General features: G+C 47.5%; 1 protein-coding gene across 37 annotated transcripts in view; it reads right to left on the minus strand.

Annotated features, from left to right (window-relative positions):
* The window catches only part of LOC144582098 (serine/threonine-protein kinase MARK2-like), a 123,148-nt gene that overhangs the window by 98,018 nt on the left and 8,876 nt on the right, over positions 1-16,254 (minus strand). For 36 of the 37 annotated variants that reach the window (XR_013533991.1, XR_013533992.1, XR_013533990.1 and 33 more), the window contains 2 exons: positions 15,257-15,402; positions 15,068-15,165 (listed from right to left, as the gene is read on the minus strand). The gene's annotated coding sequence lies outside the window, so the exon portion shown is untranslated. The remainder of the gene's footprint in view (positions 1-15,067; positions 15,166-15,256; positions 15,403-16,254) is intronic. The other variant, XM_078368738.1, reaches the window with a different exon arrangement.

Raw genomic sequence — 16,254 nt, forward strand, 5'->3', positions numbered from 1 at the left:
GGGTTGGGAGGGGGAGCATCAGCCCTGTAATCCTGCTGGGAAAGGAGAGCGGTGTGGAAAACTTCCCCAGGGGCAGGGCCAGGCAGGAAGGAGCAGGCTTTGTCTGAGGGAGACAGAGGTGAAACGCAAGACGTCAAGTCCACCTGGGCTGGGCCTGGCCTCCAGCCGAACCCCACCCCATCTTGGCAGGACTGAGGCCCTCCCAGCCAATTCTTGCCCTGGCTGCCTGGCCAAAGCTGGGAACGATGAAATGGGGGTTCACCCACTATACAGGACCTGCTCCCTTGCTGGGCTTGTCAGCCTGTTTCTGAATCATTGAGAAGGAAAAGGTCAGGCATGGAGGGCTGTGCCTCCCAAGGGGGCAGGGAGGGGTCACAGCTGAGGCTCCAGAGTGGAGAGGGAGAGAAAGGCCTGCTGTTTGCCCAGGAGCTGAGCAGACACTGGGGCCCTTGTCCTAGGGCAGTAGGGGGAGGCTGCCGGCCAGATGGAGAGAAGCCGGCCTGGCCTGAGCAGTTGGCCTCTTCCTCCCACAGTCCCACCGGCTGCTGGGCCGGCCTGAGAACAGAGGAGGCTGGGCTGAGGTCTGAGTGATTACAGCTCCCAACCCCCCCAGGCACCACAATGCAGAGACAGCCAGGCCTCAGAAACATCCCAAGGGGCTGAATGCAGTGCTGCCTTCCGGAGGCCCCGGTGCTGCAAACATCCTCAGAGTCTGGCCTTCAAAGTTGGGCAGATTTTCTCTGGAAGGGGTTTATTTGGGAGAAGATCCCCGGAAGCACAAGCCTGGTTGGCAATGGGGCTCGACCCTGCCGGCGACATTCTCAGGGGCTGTGCCCTACAGCCTCAGGTTGTCCCACCAAGGGGTGGGAGAGCCGAGGTGGGGAGCAGGTTGTGTAACCACTAACTCCTGCACTTGTTGGTGGAGGGTAGTACTAAGACTTTAATCCCAGCATCTCCGTGTCCCTGTGGAGAGGGAGGAAGCCCAGGACAGAGGAACAGCCTAGCAGAAACCGTGGAAGGACTCAGAGGGGCACTGAGAGCCCCAACCTAGGTCCTCTGCTTTTTTTTTTTTTTTTTTCTTTTTCAACAAACATTTATTGAGCACCTGCTGTGGGCCACACACTGGCAATGAAGCAAAGGTATATTAGTTCCTTGCTTACTCCAAAAACTTTGTGCCTTAAAACACACACTTATTGTCTTATAGTTCAGGAATGCAGAAGTCCTAAAACCGAGGTGTTGTCAGGGCTGGTTTCTCCTCGGGAGGTTCTAGAGGAAAATCCTTGCATCTTCCAGTAGTGGCCCAGAATGCCGGGAGGCGCTGATATTTATTGTATACAAGGCAGGGGGGCAGGATAAGGAAAGTGACTCATCTGACATGATTGATAGGGTCAAGCAAATCACGTGCTTATAGTACAGGGGCCCCTCCCTCTCAGGCAGCCGCTGCAAGGAGGGGAGGCACAAACGTCAGCATCTTTCTATGCACTTATCAGAAAGATCAAAGGCATTTAGGATTCTGCTATTCTTACTTCTCACGATTTCTAAGGAGCTCTGGGTGGGAAAGCAGAACATGAAAGTGGACAAGGATGGTGACCACTGGAGCACAGCACCACAGAGAGGCATTTAAGCCCCTGGATGTCTGTGCAGGCCTGGCTAATGTCAGGCCTTTCTCAAGAGCCGGGCAGAGCAGAGTGTTCTCTGAACTCCCCCCGGTAATAGGGAAACTTCCCTTCATGGCCTGCTAAGTAACAGGGCGCCTTCCCAGTGTGTGGCCCCTTAGCACAAGGCCTAACTGCTAAGTAATGGTGCCTTCCCAGGTGCTGGCATTATCACAAGGCTCTCACTGTCGCCTCAGGATCACTTCTCAAAATGTCCCTTCAGTTGCTAATTATATTTCACCCGATTATGTCTATACTATAAGACTGAAATGATTCTATGCTATAAAACTAGAGCAAAGATTAATAATAGAGAATTATGGGCCAGATGCAGTGGATCACACCTGTAATCCCAGCACTTTGGGAGGCTGAGGCGGGCAGATCACCTGAGGTCAGAAGTTGGAGACCAGCCTGACCAATATGGTGAAACCCCATCTTTAAAAAAATAAAAAATAAAAAAAAAATAAGGCCGGGCGCGGTGGCTCATGCCTGTAATCCCAGCACTTTGGGAGGCCGAGGCGGGTGGATCACGAGGTCAAGAGATCGAGACCATCCCGGTCAACATGGTGAAACACTGTCTGTACTAAAAATATGAAAATTAGCAGGGCCTGGTGGTGCACACCTGTAGTCCCAGCTACTCGGGAGGCTGAGGCAGGAGAATCACTTGAACCCAAGAGGCAGAGATTGTGGTGAGCTGAGATTGTGCCATTGCACTCCAGTCTGGGTAACAACAGCAAGCCTCCATCTCAAAATAAATAAATAAATAAAAGAGAATTATTATTTAATAAGATTGATTATATAATTGATTATGTGATTGTTTCCAAATCTATCCGGTAGCATTGCTATAACTAAGTTATCAGTTATTTATGATACTGGGGACAGATTGTGCCTTCAGTCTCTTGCCTTGGCACCTGGGCAACACTCTTCCCCAAGACTGCAGAGATTTGGGGCCCAACTGATAATATAAAGTACGCTAACCTTGACCGTGTTCACCATGCTCTGGCTTTAGAGGGATGAGAGTCGCTGGGGAAGTTGGTGCCATTTTGTGTATCTTCTGCACCTTGCAGTCCCTCAGAAATCTTGCCCTGGTCTTCTGGTTCTAAGAACACAAGTTCCCTTTTTCTCTGGAGATGAAATCTAGATCTTCGATTTTGGAACCAAATTTGAACTCTTAACTCTGGAACACCAATTTCCTTAGCAAGCTGTTCTCTGTAATGAATCCCAGGGTGTGGGTTTTTCGTAACTGCCTCAATGAGAGTGCATAACTGAAAGGTGCCGTACACGGCACGACATCGTCTGGCTTCTCTACTTTGAAACTCCGTATCAGATTGGTCTTGCCCATGGCTCTGGCTTGATTCTAAAGTCTCAGATCCTGGTCTTTTCCGGAATCCAAACCTAGCTCTTCGATTCTGAAACCAATTCTGGATTCTGGACTCTTCTGTGTTGATTTCTAAAGCAAGTTTTTGTCTGGTGGCACAACCTGGGTAGGGCTTTTGATTGAAGGTATTGATGAGGATTTTCAACTGATCTTCTGTGAATTTGGTGCGGCTGCGCCTATGATTTGTTTCTACCATCTTGTGTGAAGAGGTGTCCTCGGCCACGCTGGAAGAGTCCTGGAGACTGAGCCAGTGTCTGGACTTTTTTTTTTTTTGAGAAGGAGTTTTGCTCCTGTTACCCAGGCTGGAGTGCAGTGACGCGATCTCGGCTCATCGAAACCTCCGCCTCCTGGGTTCAGGCAATTCTCCTGCCTCAGCCTCCTGAGTAGCTGGGATTACAGGCACGTGCCACCATGCCCAGCTAATTTTTTGTAGAGATGGGGTTTCACCATGTTGACCAGGATGGTCTAGATCTCTTGACCTCGTGATCCACCTGCCTCGGCCTCCCAAAGTGCTGGGACTACAGGCGTGAGCCACCGCGCCTGGCGTTTTTGTTTTTGTTTTTGTTTTTCTTAAGACGGGGTTTCACCATGTTGGTCAGGCTGGTCTTGAACTCCCGACCTCAGGTGATCCACCTGCCTTGGCCTCCAAAGTGCTTGGATTATACGTGTTTGCCACCATGCCCAGCCAGTCCCCTGCCTTTTCCTCCACATCTCCAATCACTCATTCATCCCATAAACCCCCAGTGGGCGCCTGCTGCCTGCCAGTCTCATGTGGGGCTCATTTCACAGGAAACATTCAGATCCCTGTCACTTTGCTGCAGGAAGCAGCAGAGTATGGAATCTGAAGGTCCCTGGAAGAGGGTCCCAGGAATGGGAGGGCCTGTGGTCAGTCTCCTTGAGTTCCAAAGGGTGGTTCCCAGAGTACAGAGATGGATTCCTGCCAAGCATTGCCCACACTCAGCTGAGTTCTCGGGTGAACCAACCCTGAAGGACCATTACACTGGCATTCTCCTCTCCCCTCCCAGTCAAAGCAGGGGCATGAAGGGGAGGATTCCCCAAGGGCCTAGGTGCCCCTGGTTGCCATGGACCCCAGCTGCAGCCCAGCTCCTGACCCCCTGCAAGCCTGTGGTAGACATGGATTGGGCCAAGCTGAACATCAGAAGCTCCTTCCTGTGGTTGGCACTGCTGTCATTCTATGCTCTATTTCAAGGCGTAACCACTCCCAGGAGTGACCCCAGCATACTAGTAGCCCTCTGTGTTTGTCTGGAGTTGGCTGGGGGAGCAGAAAGGAAAGCTACCCAGAGCGAGGCACATGGGGATGATTCAGAAAGGAGGAATAAATAACCAACCATCGCCAGCACCCGATGCCCCCCCAGGTGGTGCCATGGTGCTTAGGTGTGTTGGTGCTTAGTCTTAACTCATTCTAATTCCCATTTTACAGATGGGGAAACTGAGGCTTACCAAGCTGTTGGGACTTGCTGTCAATCAAACAGCTAATGGTTCACTCCTGTGCTCCAGATGGGGAATGGAAAGTCAGCTGTTTGGTGAAGGCTGTACAGCAAGGCATCCTCATTTGTCACATAAGGAAAGCTCAGGGAGGTGAAGGGGTTTGCTCAATGTCACAATCTAATAAGTGACAGAGTTGGGGCTTAAACTCAGGTCTGCTTGTCACCAGAGCCTGTAGGCGTCACCTCCGTGCTGCAGAATAGTCACAGCTGGGGAATCTGGGAGGATAATCTCTTTTCACTCAGGCGTTACACTCAGACAAAGGCAGGGCAGCCCGGCAGAGGACCCCTCACAGACCCTGCCCTGAACACTTCCCCAGCAGTGGCTGGGAGGAGCCTCAAAGTTGGGACAGGGACTTCACCAAAGCCTATCTCCAGCCTCCACCTGCAGCTGCCTCCAAGATCTTCTGTGATCCCACCGTCCGGTGGTGAGGCCCTGGCCCACTCCCTCCATCCTGAGCCAGACAGGCCTTTGAGCCCAGAGTGAGTTTTCTCTGGCACCATAGTCTGTGGACCACACACAGGCTCCACCTGCCCTGCTTCCAGCTGACTCCAAAGCCAATCGCTGAGATTCATTAGCTCTCCCTTTGCCCCACAGACTAAATGCACAGCAGGAAGATAAGAGGTTAGACAGCAGGGAGGACTTCCAGGTTGTTGAGAATGGAGATGTGAAGATTGGGTGACAGAGGTCGTGGTGTTCTTTTAAAAAGGAAAATGCAGGAATGCAGGCTGCCTGACTAAACCCCCAAATTCAGGGGTTCCGGACTGATTAACTTTTTTTTTTTTTTTTTTTTGCCTTTGCAGCTCTCTCCCTTCAGGGCCTGGGTGCTGGGAGTGGGAACTGGAAGGCTGCCTCTGGAACCTGTTCAGACCTCCAACCAGGACCACACCCGACAGCTCACATTGTTCCCATTCATAATAATTAGTATTTCGTGAACACTTACTACAGGCTCTTTATGTCTATATTAATTCAATCCCCAAATGGCCCTATGGGAGGGGAGGGGTCCTATTATCATGCCTACTTGACAGATGAGAAAACTGAGGCCCAAGGCCCTCTGCCGGACTCTTCATCTTCCCACGTCTGCCCATCCTCAAGGTCTCCCTTCCTGAAAGGTCATGCCAAGGACCTCTGGCCTCTCTCTCTTCTGCTCTCCACAATGCAATCAGTGCTTAGGGACCTCGCTGTTTGGGCCTAGGCTCTCCAGGCCAAACTGCCACTGCCTAGCTCTTAACCTTGAGCAAAAGCCTTCTCTAAACCTCAGCTTTCTTATCTGTCAAATGGGGACTACGAAGGTAGAGGACTGATATGGTGTGGATATTTGTCCCCTCCAAATCTCATATGGAAATGTCATCCTCAGTGTTGGAGGTGGGGCTTGGTGGGAGATGTTTGGGTTAAGGGGGTGGATGCCTCTCGAATGACTGGTGCCCTCCTCATGGTAATGAGTGAGTCTTTGCTCTGGGTTTGTACAGTATCTGGTTGTTTAAAAAAAAAAATGTGGTACCTCCCCCCTCCCCGATCTCTTTCTTGCTTTCTCTTTCACCATGTGACATGCCTGCTCCTGCTCTGCTGTCCACCATGACTGGAAGCTTCCTGAGGCCTCATCAGGTGCCATGCTTCCTGTGCAGTTCCTGCAGAACTGTGAGCTGATCAAACCTCTTTTCTGTATAAATTACATAGCCTTAGATATTTGTTCTTTTTTTTATAATTTTTTTTAAAGACGGGGTTTCAGCATGTTGGTCAGGCTCGTCTTGAACTCCCGACCTCAGGTGATTCGCCTGCCTTGGCCTCCAAAGTGCTTGGATTACAGGCGTGAACCACCATGCCCAACCACCTTAGATATTTGTTTTATAGCAATGCAAGAATGGACTAACACTGAAAATTGGTACCAAGAGTGGGGCATTGCTATAAAAATACCTGAAGATGTGAAAGTGGTTTTGGAACTGGATAATGGGTAGAGGCTGGAAGAGTTTGGAGGGTTAAGAGGAAGACAGGAAGTTGAGGGGAAGTTTGGAACTTCTCAGAGACTGGTCAAGTGGTTTCGACCAAAATGGTGATGGTGAGATGGATACTGAAGGTCAGGCTGATGAGGTCTCAGATGGAAATGAGGAAGTTATTGGGAACTGGAGTAAAGGTCACCTGTGTTATGTCCTTGCAAAGAACTTGGCTGCACTGTCTCCATGCTCTAAGGATTTGAGGAAGTTTGAACTTAAGAGTGATGACTTGGGGTATCTGATGGAATAAATTTCTAAGCAGTAAAGCATTCAATGTGGCCTGACTGCTTCTAACAACCTATTATCAGATATGGGAGCAAATAAATGACTTAAAGTTAGAATTTTTATTTAAAAAGGAAGTAGAGCTTAAAAGCTTGGAAACTTTGCAGCCTGACCATGTGGCAGAAAATCATTTTCTTTCTTTTTTTTTAAAGATGGGGTTTTCACCATGATGGCTAGACTGGTCTTGAACTCTTAACCTCAGGTGATCCACCCACCTCAGCCACTCAAAGTGCTGGGATTACAGGCGTGAGCCACCGCACCCAGCAGCATTTTCTTTTTTTTTTTTTGAGACACAGTTTTAAGCTTTTGTTGCCTGGACTGGAGTGCAATGTCATGATCTCGGCTCATAGCAACCTCCACCTCCTGGGTTCAAGCGATTCTTCTGCCTCAGCCTCCTGGGTAGCTGGGACTACAGGCATGTGCCACCACGCCTGGCTAATTTTTTGTATTTGAGAAGGGGTTTCACCATGTTGGTCAGCTGGTCTCAAACTCCCAACCCCAAGTTATCCACCTGCCTTAGCCTCCCAAAGTACTGGGATTACAGGCATGAGCCACTGCATCCAGCGCATTTTCTTTTTTCTTTTTTTTTTGAGATGGAGTTTCATGCTCCTATTGTTCAGGTTGGAGTGCAACGGTGCGATCTTGGGTCACTGCAACCTCTGCCTCCTGGGTTCAATCAATTCTCCTGACTCAGCCTTCCTAGTAGCTGGGATTACAGATGCCCACCACCAAACCCAGCTAATTTTTTTTTGTTTTTTGAGACCGGGTCTGGCTCTGTTCCCCAGGCTGGAGTGCAATGGCACGATCTCAACTCACTGCAACCTCCAATTCCTGGGTTCAAGGGATTCTCCTGCCTCAATTTCCTGAGTAGCTGGGATTACAGGCACCTGCCACCTCGCCCGGCTTATTTTTGTATTTTTAGTACAGATGGGGTTTCACCATGATGGCCAGGCTGGTCTCAAACTCCTGACCTCATGATCCACCCACCTCATCCTCCCAAAGTGCTGTGATTACAGGAATAAGCTGCCACGCCTGGCCAATTTTTTGTATTTTTAGTAGAGACAGGGTTTCACTTTGTGGGCCAATCTGGTCTCAAACTCATGACCTCAGGCAATCCACCCGCCTCATTCTCCCAAAGTACTGGGATTACAGGCATGAGCCACTGTGCCAGGCTAGTGAAAAAAGTATTTTCGGAAGAGGAATACAAGCAGGCTGTGGAGCAATCACTTGCTAAAGAAATTTCCAAGACTAAAAGGAAGCCAAGTGCTAATATCCAAGACAATGGAAAAAAAGGCCTCAAGGGCATTTCAGAAATCATTAAAGCAGCCCCTCCCATCACAGACCCAGAGGCCTAGGAGGAGACTTGTTACCTGGTCCAGGCCCAGGGTCCTGCTGCCCTGCCCAGCTTTGAGACAGAGCTGCCCACATCCCAGCTGCTCCATGTCCAGCTATGGCTCAAAGGGCACCAGATATGGCTTGGGCTACCATTCTGGAGTGTGCAACCCATAAGCCTTGGCAGCTCCCATGTGGCATTAAGTCTGCATGTGCACAGACTGCGCATGAAGAAGGCTTGACAGCTTTCCCTAGATTTAAGAGAATGTATGAGAAAGGCTGGGTGCCCAAGGCAGAAGCCTGCCACAGGGGAGGAGAGATGAGGAATTGGAATCCCCACAGAGTCCCCATCAGGACACTGCCTAGTGGAGCTGTGGGAAGGGGACTGCCATGCTCCAGACCTCAGAATGGTAGAGCCATGGGCAGCTTGCCTCCTGAGCCTGGAAAAGCTGCAGGCACTCAACTTCAACCAAGAGCACCCCCAGGGGCTGCACCCTGCAAAGCCACAAGGCCAGAGCTCCCCAGTGGGACAGGGAGTCAAAGGAGATTATTTCAAAGCTTTAAGATTTAATGACTGCCCTGCTGGATTTAGGACTTGTGTGGGGTCTCTTGCCTCTTTCTTTTGGCAAATTTCTCTCTTTGGAAATGAGAATGTTTATTCGATGCCTGTACTACCACCGTATCTGGGAAGTAAGTAACTTGTCTTTCATTTCACAGGTTCAGAGGTGGAAGAAATTCATCTCTGGGTGAGACTTTGGACTTGGGACTTTTGACCGATTGATAGTGAAATAAGTTGAGACTTTTGGGGACTATTGGGAAGGGATGATTGTATTTTGCAGTGTGAGGATATGAGATTTGGAGGGTCATGGGGCAATATGACATGGTTTGGTTATTTGTCCCCTCCAGCTCTCATGTTGAAATATAATCCCAAGTGTTGGAAGTGGGGACTGGTGGGAGGTGCTTGGGTCATGAGGATGATCCCTTATGAATAGCTTGGTGCCCTCCTTGCAGTGATGAGAGAGTTCTTGCTCTGAGTTTATGTGAGATCGGGCCGGGCGCGGTGGCTCACGCCTGTAATCCAGCACTTTGGGAAGCCGAGGCGGGTGGATCATGAGGTCAAGAGATGGAGACCATCCTGGTCAACATGGTGAAACCCCGTCTTTACTAAAAATACAAAAAATTAGCTGGGCATGGTGGCGCGTGCCTGTAATCCCAGCTACTCAGGAGGCTGAGGCAGGAGAATTGCCTGAACCCAGGAGGCAGAGGTTGCGGTGAGCCGAGATTGCGCCATTGCACTCCAGCCTGGGTAACGAGCAAAACTCCAACTCAAAAAAAAAAAGTGTCTCTACAAAAAAAAAATTAATAAATAATAAATAAATAAATATAAATAAAAAAAGTGTGGCGCCTACTACCACTTTCTCTCATGAGCTCTTTCTCTTTCTCTTTTTTTAAATTTAAAAACAGGGTTTCACCATGTTGGTCAGGCTGGTCTTGAACTCTCAACCTCAGGTGATCCGCCCGCCTTGGCGCCCAAAGTGCTTGGATTACAGGTATGAACTACCATGTCTGTCTGCTCTCTCTCACCATGTGAGACACCTGCTTCCCTTTGCCTTCTACCATGATTGCAAGCTTCCTGAGGCCTTCACAAGGAACAGATGCTGGTGTCATACTTCCTGTACAGCCTGCAGAACCATGAGCCAATGAAACTCTTTTCTTTATGAATTACCCAGTGTCAGGCATTTCTTCATAGCAATGCAAATGGAGTAACAGAAGGACTCTGGTGAGTATGAATACTCTTATCTGGCTTCAGCAAGATAAGAGACATTGTGCCCAATGACCAGTCCCTGGCACAGAGCCCATACTTAAAAGAGGCAGGTCATCTTGGCTAGATTTATTATATATATGTTCTATTATTATTATTATTTTGAGAGGGAGTTTTGCTTTTGTTGTCCAGGCTGGAGTGCAATGGTATGACCTCAGCTCACTGCAACTTCCGCCTCCCGGGTTCGAGCGACTCTCCTGCCTCATCCTCTAGAGTAGCTGGGATTACAGGCGCCTGCCACCACCCCCAGCTAATTTTTTGTATTATTAATAGAGACAGGGTTTCACCATGTTGGCCAGGCTGGTCCTGAACTCCTGACCTCAGGAGATCTGCCCACCTCGGCCTCCTGAAGTGCTGGGATTACAGGCGTAAGCCACCGTGCCCGACCCTGCTCTCTTATTATTAATAGTACTTCATGATCATAACTGTGGATTTCATCTCCCAGACTGATTATAAGTTTGTTGAAGACTCATCTTGGAACCTCTGTCTTGGTTTAGGTTCCCCAGGATGCAGACCCTGAGACAAAGGTTAGAGGACACACACTTGAATGTGTGTGTGTGTGTATGTGGGGGTGCCCACGGCAAACACCAGCAGAGGAATGGAGAAGTGACATGGGAGGGAAGGATGCCAAGAATGGAGACGTCATGGAACCAGTCACCACTGTGAGCAGTTATAGCCCTCTGGAGAGCTCAGAGAGCCAGGCTAGAGTATGCCTCAGAGTTGACCCACGCCAGCTGCCAGGCAGCAAGGGGTTTGATGTTTCATTGATTAATTATTTTGAGACAAGGTCTTGCTCTGTCATCCAGGCTGCAGTGCAGAGGCACAATCATGGCTCACTGTAGTCTCAACTTCCTGGGCTCAGGTGATCCTCCTGCCTCAGCCTCCCAAGGAGCTGGAACTATAGGTGCATGCCACCATGCCCAGATAATTTTTTACTTTTTTTTTCTTTAAGCTGGAGTTTCGCTCTGTTGCCCAAGCTGGAGGGAACGGCACAATCTCGGCTCACTGCAACTTCCACCTCCCAGGAACAAGCCATTCTCCTGCCTCAACCTCCCAAGTAGTTGGGAGTACAGGCATGTGCCACAATGCCCAGCTAATTCTTTGTATTTTTAGTAGAAACAGGGTTTCAACATGTTAGCCAGGCTGGTCTTGAACTCTTAACCTCAGTTGATCCGCCCTCCTTGGCCTCCTAAAGTGCTGAGATTACAAGCATGAGCCACTGCGCCCGGCCCAATTTTTTACTTTTTGTAGAGACGTGGTCTCATTATGTTTCTCAGGCTGATCTCAAACTCCTGGGCATAAGCAATCCTCCTGCCTCTCAAAGTGCTGGGATTACAGCAGTGAGCCACCTTGCACCCAGCCTCTTTTTTTTAAGAGATAAGAACTTTTGGCCAGGCACAGTGGCTCACGCCTGTAATCCTAGCACTTTGGGAGGCTAAGGCGGGCAGATTGCCTGAGGTCAGGAGTTTGAGATCAGCCTGACCAACATGGAGAAACCCCGTCTCTACTAAAAATACAAAACTATCGGGGCATGGTGGCACATGCCTGTAATCCCAGCTACTTGGGAGGCTGAGGCAGGAGAATCACTTGATCCTGGGAGGTGGAGGTTGCAGTCAGCTGAGATCACGCCACTGCACTGCAGCCTGGGCAACAAGAGCCATACTACATCTCAAAAAAAAAGAGAGAGACTGTAACTTAAAAAAAAAATTCTTGCTCTATTGCGTAGGCCTGAGTGTAGCGGCAGGATCATAGCTCACTGTGCCTTGAACTCCTGGGCACAAGTGATCCTCCCACCTCAGCCTCCCGAGTCACTAGGATGACAGATGCATGCCACCATGCCCAGAAGGGTGTTTTTTCATCAACTGCTGGTTGGTCATTGCTTGAAGGCTGCTTCTTTAACTCTCTGGACCTCCAGCCTGCCCTGTGACCATGACCAGCCATCCTCCCACAGACAGAAAAAAGGCAGAGAGTTGCCCAAGAGCTCAGTAAACAGTCTTCATAGGTAGGGAGGAAAGCTGAGGGATGCAGGCAGACACCAGGGCAACTGCCGCAACTTTCTCCCGTTCCTGTAGCCTTCCTGCCAACAGGCCACTTCGAGGACGCTGCAGTCCCCTCCCTCACAGGTGACTGTTTTTGCTGTCATCTATCCGTGTGTTCATATAAGCATGTAGGTGTGTATTTGGACCGGGTTTCACAGTCACAAGGAATGTTCAACTGGTAAAAAGGTGAATGGGGGCTGGCCATGGTGGCTCACACATGTGATCCCAGCACTTTGGGAGACCGAGGCTGGTAGATCAATTGATGTCAGGAGTTCAAGACCAGCCTAGCCAACATAGTAAAAAGCTGTCTCTACTAAAACTACAAAAATTAGCCAGGCATGGTGGCACACGCCTGTAATCTCAGCTACTGGGGAGGCGGAGGCAGGAGAATCGCTTGAACCCAGGAAGCGGAAGTTGCAGTGAGCCGAGATCACGCCACTGCACTCCAGCCTGGGTAACAAAAGCGAAACTCCATCTCAAAAATATATATATATAACTAAGCTTCACATTCCATTAGTGAATCATACTCAGGCCCAAAATACAAGATAAAATCAACTGCCCACCATATCTGAAGGAAAAGTTGAAAAGACAATAGATAACTATAAATAATCAGGTTATTACAAGGGAACTAAAGATGAGTAAAACAAAGCCCTTCATCTCAAGAAATTCCAAGTTCAGTAAGGAGAGAAAAGGCAACAGAAACAATGAATCAAGGTCTCTCCCACACACCCATTTCTCTCCACTCCAGTGCCACCATTGATAGTCTAAGCTGCCATCACTTTTCTTCTGGATCACAGACATAGCCTCATTGGCCTTTCTGCTTCTATTTTGCCCCTTAAAAATGTAAATCAAATCAACTTCCAAAAACTCTACAAAACTGGGGTTTAATTTAAAATAACATGGGAGAGGAAGTGGCTGAGCATATAGATGAAGCAAGATTGGTCACACAGTGACAGCTGCTAAAGCTGGTGGCAAGTCTTAAAATGTTAGTACCATAAGGCCGGGCACGGTGGCTCACACCTGTAATCCCAGCACTTTGGGAGGCCGAGATAGGTGGATCACCTGAGGTCAGGAGTTCGAAACCAGCCTGGCTAACATGGTGATACCCCATCTCTATTAAAATAAATTAATTAATTTTAAAAGTTGGTACCATTAAAAAAAAAAATTAGTATCATAAACCAGTCTAAATGCTTTTAAATTTTTCCATAGTAAGAAAAAATATGATTATAGGCACCATTTGGCTTCCACCACCCTTTCCTTGCTCACTCTCACCTAGTCACAAAGGTCTTCTATCTGCTCCTAAAATACACCAAGCTCTGTTCTCCCTCAGGGTCGTGGCACCTGTGGGTCTCTCTTCCTTTTATTTGAGATGGAGTCTCGTTCTGTTGCCGAGGCTGTAGTGTAGTGGTGTGATCTCAGCTCACTGCAACCTCCACCTCCCAGGTTCAAGCAATTCTACTGCATCAGCCTCCCAAGAAGCCAAGATTACAGGCATGTGCCACCACGCCCAGCTAATTTTGTATTTTTAGTAGAAATGGGGTTTTCTCCATGTTGGTCAGGCTGGTCTTGAACCCACAACCTCAGGTGATCCACCTGCCTCGGCCTCCCAAAGTGCTGGGATTCAAGGCGTGTGCCACGGTGCCCGGCCCTACTCTCTCTTATTTTTAAAACTAGCTCCTTTCTCATTCTTAAAGTCTCACATCTCCTTGCCTCATCATCCTATCTAAACCAATTACGCTTATTCCTTAATCACTCTACTTTTCTATTTCCATTCTGTCATAATGATCTGCTTACTTTATAATCTATTGCCTCGCTACAATAGAAGAGCCATGAGAGCACAAGCTCTTGTCTTTTCTGTTCATTATTAAATACCTCGTGTAGTATTTCATAATGATGATCAATAAACACTTGTTGACTGAATGAATGGCCAAATATCTTAAGTGTTACTAGTACACCTGGAATGGGCGACCTTGAAGAATGTTTACTCCCCAATATAGGGAAAGAGCAAGGCCTTTATTTTAGTAACTGCAGTACCTCAAGTACAGATTTCTTAAAACTTAACCACTGTTAATAAATAAGAAGACTCATTTGAGACATAGAACATGCAAATGAAATACATCAAAATATAACTCTGCACATTAGATCACCTTTTTCAAAATTCCTAGAAAAAGCAGGGATCTAAGAGTCAGATAAAACTGGGTTCAGCTCTCAGCTGCATTACCTAAGAGTGGGGTAATCTTAGCCAAGCCACTTGACTGCTTACTTTGAGATTATCTACCCCCTAGAAATACAGTAAGCATTAAAAGGTAATAAAGACTGGCACAAAACTGGAACTCAATAACAGTTCACTTCTCCTGCAGGGGGAAAAAAAATCACTCATAAAGGGGGAAGAAGTAGGCAAGGGGAATTACATAAAAGGACAAAAGTAGTTGGGAACAAAGCTCAAGACTTTAGTCTTTTGTTTGTTCAAATACGTTTGATTTCAGGCTCCAAATCTAACAGACATTTAAAAAACTATCTTGTGCAAAGGACTAGTCCCAAAAAACAACTTCACCGATTTTGCTTTTTTTTCTGTTTTCTTTTTCTGAGAGGGAGTCTCGCACTGTAGCCAGGCTGGATGGAGTGCAGTGGTGTGATCTTGGCTCGCTGCAACCTTTGCCTCCTGGGTTCAAGTGATTCTCCTGCCTCAGCTTTCCCGAGTAGCTGGGACTACAGGCGCACACAATTATGCCCAGCTAATTTTTGTATTTTTAGTAGAGATGGGGTTTCACCATGTTGGCCATGATGGTCTCAATCTTTTGACTTCATGATCCACCCACCTTGGCCTCCCAAAGTGCTGGGATTACAGACGTGAGTCACCATGCCCAGCCCACTTTTGCATTATTAAAGGCCATGAAGATAACATTTTCCACCATTTTATTAGACTCCAGATACCACATACTGTCCACATAGGTATGTCTGATTATTTCTGCAGTTAATAAAAACATATACCCTGGTTTAAGAAACTGCTGCATATATACCATTTATTAAGACTCAACATATACACCTGAGATTGGTAAAATTACCTGTTTTCATGAGCTTTAAATTCACAGAGGCACACTAGCGAATCACAGTCAAAAAACCTTATAACTTCTTCATCTCCAGCCACTGCAAGGACAGACTCCTAGGAGAGAGGAAAAATAATAACAGGCAGAATGTCATCAACAGTTCCAAACATCACCACAAACTTCGGTCACTGATTTCTGATTACTTACTGAAAGAAATTTAACAGCAGAAATTCTCTTTTCATTTGTGATGGTGCCACTAATGGATGCAGTGCCAAGCTGATAGATGTCTATTTTATTCTGTATGATAACTACATATTGCTCTCCTCTTGGGGACCATTCCACTAGGTGAGCATCTGTAAGTGAAAAAAATAAAGTTTATTTTTTATTTAAATTTTTAAATTTTTAATTTTTTTTAGTAGAGACGGGGTTTCACCATGTTGGCCAAGATGGTCTAGATCTCCTGACCTCGTAATCTACCCACCTCAGCCTCCCAAAGTGCTGGGATTATAGGTATGAGCCACCATGCCTGACCTATTATTTCATAAATAAAACATAAAATGATCATAGTAATAAAAATAGCAAATATTTATAATGTGCATTCTCAAATCCATGATGCCATTTGCTCTTCATAACACATTTTGCAAGTTCAATTTTTTAGAAAATAATCTAGGTTCAAAAAGTCAAGGGTGGGTCAAGTGCAGTGGCTCACACCTGTAATCCCAGCATTTTGGGAGGCCAAGGTGGGTGGATCACTTAAGGCCAGGAGTTCGAGACCAGATGGTGAAACCTCATCTCTACAAAAACTACAAAAAATTAGCCAAGCATGGTGGCATGCACCTGTAACCCCAGCTACTTGGGAGGCTGAGGCAGGAGAATCACTTGAACCCAGGAGGCAGAGGTTGGAGTGAGCTGAGATTGTGCCACTGCACTTCAGCCTGGGTGACAGAGCAAGACTCTATCTCAAAAATAAAATAAAATATAATAAAAATCAAAGGCAGGTGGCAAAGCCACAAGAATCTAGATCTAAAATGGGAAAATAAAGTAACCCAAAGCATTTACTCAGAGGTAACCACCACCATGCAGGGAAAGAAATGTGTAACATGCACAAATGTAAGAATGTGTATCTATCTATATGCATAGTCCATTAAGTCACTCTAAAATATACTGGTTGAGTATCCCTTATCCAAAATGCTTGAGACCAGAAC

The sequence above is a fragment of the Callithrix jacchus genome, chromosome 4 (assembly GCF_049354715.1).
Source record: "Callithrix jacchus isolate 240 chromosome 4, calJac240_pri, whole genome shotgun sequence".
Lineage (NCBI taxonomy): Eukaryota > Metazoa > Chordata > Mammalia > Primates > Cebidae > Callithrix > Callithrix jacchus.